Consider the following 3,747-nt stretch of genomic DNA (forward strand, 5'->3'; position numbering starts at 1 on the left):
AGTCCCTTTTCACCCGGGCTAACGAGGACACAGGTCGGGACGTCACGGACGTGCCACGGACAGGTCGGCCCGTAAGGAAAACGCCAGAGGCAGAGCCACCCGAACCCCGACCCCCCCACCCCCCCCACCGGGGGAGGGGGGGGGGGAACGCATGTAACAACAACCTCCCTCCGCTCGCGCACGTAACGGAACAGAACAGACACCTTTCCGTGATCCGCCTGCGCAGGGGGTGAGAAAAGAAGCGAAAACGTGGGCAGCCAAAGCGGAGAGAACCCACCGGCAGCCACGCTCGCTTCTTTCTCGGGCGCAGGGGACCACGTTCCTGGCCAGGCCAGGAGCGGAGCCGAAACGAACCGAAACGAACCGAAGCGGGGGAGGAGAAGCTTGTGCACGGAGAACGGGCACTCAACCGCAGCGAACCCGCCGACCGGATCTCACCGAGACAGCGACCGGGAACCGTCTGCTTTTAGGAAGACGGAGGCCAGGGGGCACCCCCCCACCTACGAACCTCCAACCGCGGTCCCGCCTGAGAAGGCAGGTCCGACAGATAGGAATAGCGACCCTCAGACAGGCGTAGCCCCGGGATGGACCCGGGGCCGCAATGTGCGTTCGAAATGTCGATGATCAATGTGTCCTGCAATTCACATTAGTTCTCGCAGCTGGCTGCGTTCTTCATCGACGCACGAGCCAAGTGATCCACCGCTAAGAGTTGTACTCTTTTATTTCAGGCTCAGTTTAGGTCTTTCACCACGACTACAAAGACAGGTTTAAAAGGTTTCACCAACCGGTCAGGCGCCCCCGTCTGCGAGTGTTGAAACGGGCGCGGGGTTGCGCTTTGCCCACACGCCCCACGTGGCAGACGAGTCAGTCTTTGAACCGCGGCCCTCCGCGCCCGCCCCGTCCGACCCCTCGAAAGGGGTGGAACTCACGTAGCGTGGGCCAAGCCCTAGGTACCTGCCGGGGGTCCCCCTGAGACTCCTTTCTGAGAGAGAGAAGCAGGGGAACCGGCTGCGCCACCCACCACCACCACGCCCCAGGACGCCGGTGGGCGGACGAACACAGGAAGGGCCATGGCCTGCCCCACGAGGAGCAGCGCTCGCAACCCCCCCCGGAAAGTCCGCTCGTCAGCGAGCAAGGGGACGGGGATGAATGACAAGGACAACAAAATAGGAAAACCCCTCGCGGTGGACGGAGGCAGCGGCCGTGCGAGCGAGAGGGAGGGCGCGGGACGGACCCGTACGACCCGCTCGACTCGCAGGCGCTTCTCCTGCCGGCAAGGTGAGGGGAAACCGGCCTTCGCCCGACGAGCGGGGACGCCGAGTTTTTTGAACGACGCGTCTCTCGCGCTGGAACCCAGAGAATACCGGGGCCTGCGGGGGGGGGGTGCTGAAGGACGACGCGGAGGAAGAGGCGGAGGACGAGGAAGGGGTGGGAGGGACTAGGCTCCTCCTTTATGCCTTCTGTCCAGCCTGACCTGCAAGCGACCACGTGTAACAGCAACCCCGAAGACCCTTTCGACCCTGGGCCCCGACGCGGGGGGACGGCGAAGTCGAGGGGGTCGGGAGAGGAGGCACGCCGGACAGCGTTACCCGTTAATGATCCTTTCGCAGGTTCACCTACGAAAACCTTGTTACGACTTTTACTTCCTCTAGATAGTCAAGTTTGATCGACTTCTCGGCGCTCCGCCAAGGCCCGCGAGGAGCCCCGGCGGGGCCGATCCGAGGACCTCACTAAACCATCCGATCGGTAGTAGCGACGGGCGGTGTGTACAAAGGGCAGGGACTTAATCAACGCGAGCTTATGACCCGCGCTTACTGGGAATTCCTCGTTCATGGGGAATAATTGCAATCCCCAGTCCCCATCACGAATGGGGTTCAGCGGATTACCCGCACCTCTCGGTGTAGGGTAGGCACACGCTGATCCAACCATTGTGGCGCGCGTGCAGCCCCGGACATCTAAGGGCATCACAGACCTGTTATTGCTCCATCTCGCGTGGCTGAACGCCACTTGTCCCTCTAAGAAGTTTGACGCCGACCGCGGAGGGCCGCGTAACTATTTAGCATGCCGGAGTCTCGTTCGTTATCGGAATTAACCAGACAAATCGCTCCACCAACTAAGAACGGCCATGCACCACCACCCACAGAATCGAGAAAGAGCTATCAATCTGTCAATCCTTTCCGTGTCCGGGCCGGGTGAGGTTTCCCGTGTTGAGTCAAATTAAGCCGCAGGCTCCACTCCTGGTGGTGCCCTTCCGTCAATTCCTTTAAGTTTCAGCTTTGCAACCATACTCCCCCCGGAACCCACAGACTCGTGGTTTCCCTCACGCTGCCCGGCGGGTCATGGGAATAACGCCGCCGGATCGCGGGTCGGCATAGTTTACGGTCGGAACTACGACGGTATCTGATCGTCTTCGAACCTCCGACTTTCGTTCTTGATTAATGAAAACATTCTTGGCAAATGCTTTCGCTTTCGTCCGTCTTGCGCCGGTCCAAGAATTTCACCTCTAGCGGCGCAATACGAATGCCCCCGGCCGTCCCTCTTAATCATGGCCCTGGTTCAGGAAACCCACAAAATAGAACCGGAGTCCTATTCCATTATTCCTAGCTCAGGTATTCAGGCGAGAAGCGGGCCCGCTTTGAACACTCTAATTTTTTCAAAGTAAACGCTCCGAGCCCCGTCCGGACACCCAGCCAAGGGCATCCGGGGGGCACCGGGAGACAGGGTCTGAGACAGGCGGTGGCACGCCTCGCGGCGGACCGCCAGCCCACTCCCGACATCCAACTACGAGCTTTTTAACTGCAGCAACTTTAATATACGCTATTGGAGCTGGAATTACCGCGGCTGCTGGCACCAGACTTGCCCTCCAATGGGTCCTCACCCATGGGTTTAGGATACGCTCATTCCGATTACAGGGCCTCGAAAGAGACCTGTATCGTTATTTTTCGTCACTACCTCCCCGTGTCGGGAATGGGTAATTTGCGCGCCTGCTGCCTTCCTTGGATGTGGTAGCCGTTTCTCAGGCTCCCTCTCCGGAATCGAACCCTGATTCCCCGTTACCCGTGGTCACCATGGTAGCCGACTATGGTACCATCGAAAGTTGATAGGGCAGACATTCGAATGAGACGTCGCCGCCGCGGAGGGCGCGCGATCGGCCCGAGGTTATCTAGAGTCACCAAAGCGGCCGGGGGGCCCGAGCCCCCCGGATGGGTTTTGGGTCTGATAAATGCACGCATCCCCCGAAGGGTCAGCGCTCGTTTGCATGTATTAGCTCTAGAATTACCACAGTTATCCGAGTAACGTGTGGAGCGATCAAAGGAACCATAACTGATTTAATGAGCCATTCGCAGTTTCACTGTACCGGCCGTGTGCACTTAGACCTGCATGGCTTAATCTTTGAGACAAGCATATGTTACTGGCAGGATCAACCAGGTAGTTTGCACCGTGGTCTGGGATGAACCACGAGTGACATCCGCCTCCCCTTCCGGGGGCTAGGAAGCAGCGGGTTGTAAGTGCGTGCGCCGTCAGGTCCAGACGCCATACAGGGCTACCCAGGACAGCTTCCGCGGCCAGTGTAAACGTGCTCGCGCACCGCCCTCTGGCCTTCGGACGCCGACCTCTCACCTTGATGCAAAGCTGTCCCATCCGGTCATGCCCGCACCGTACCCCGTCCACCTCCTCCGGAGGTGCGGACGGCCGACTCCAGGTGCTTTCGGCGTTCCCTCTCTTCACGCCGTTTTGATTTTCGTG

General features: G+C 59.8%; 2 non-coding genes across 2 annotated transcripts; both read right to left on the bottom strand.

Annotated features, from left to right (window-relative positions):
• Nucleotides 1-557: 557 nt before the first annotated feature.
• On the bottom strand, nt 558-711 carry LOC145654578 (5.8S ribosomal RNA). Its single transcript, XR_014120791.1, has one exon. It is a non-coding gene; the product is annotated as a 5.8S ribosomal RNA (ribosomal RNA).
• Nucleotides 712-1,593: 882 nt separating this feature from the next.
• On the bottom strand, nt 1,594-3,432 carry LOC145654566 (18S ribosomal RNA). Its single transcript, XR_014120780.1, has one exon. It is a non-coding gene; the product is annotated as an 18S ribosomal RNA (ribosomal RNA).
• Between the last annotated feature and the right edge of the window lie 315 nt (nt 3,433-3,747).

Source organism: Electrophorus electricus, unplaced genomic scaffold, assembly GCF_041902795.1.
Source record: "Electrophorus electricus isolate QZ-2024a unplaced genomic scaffold, ASM4190279v1 Scaffold134, whole genome shotgun sequence".
Lineage (NCBI taxonomy): Eukaryota > Metazoa > Chordata > Actinopteri > Gymnotiformes > Gymnotidae > Electrophorus > Electrophorus electricus.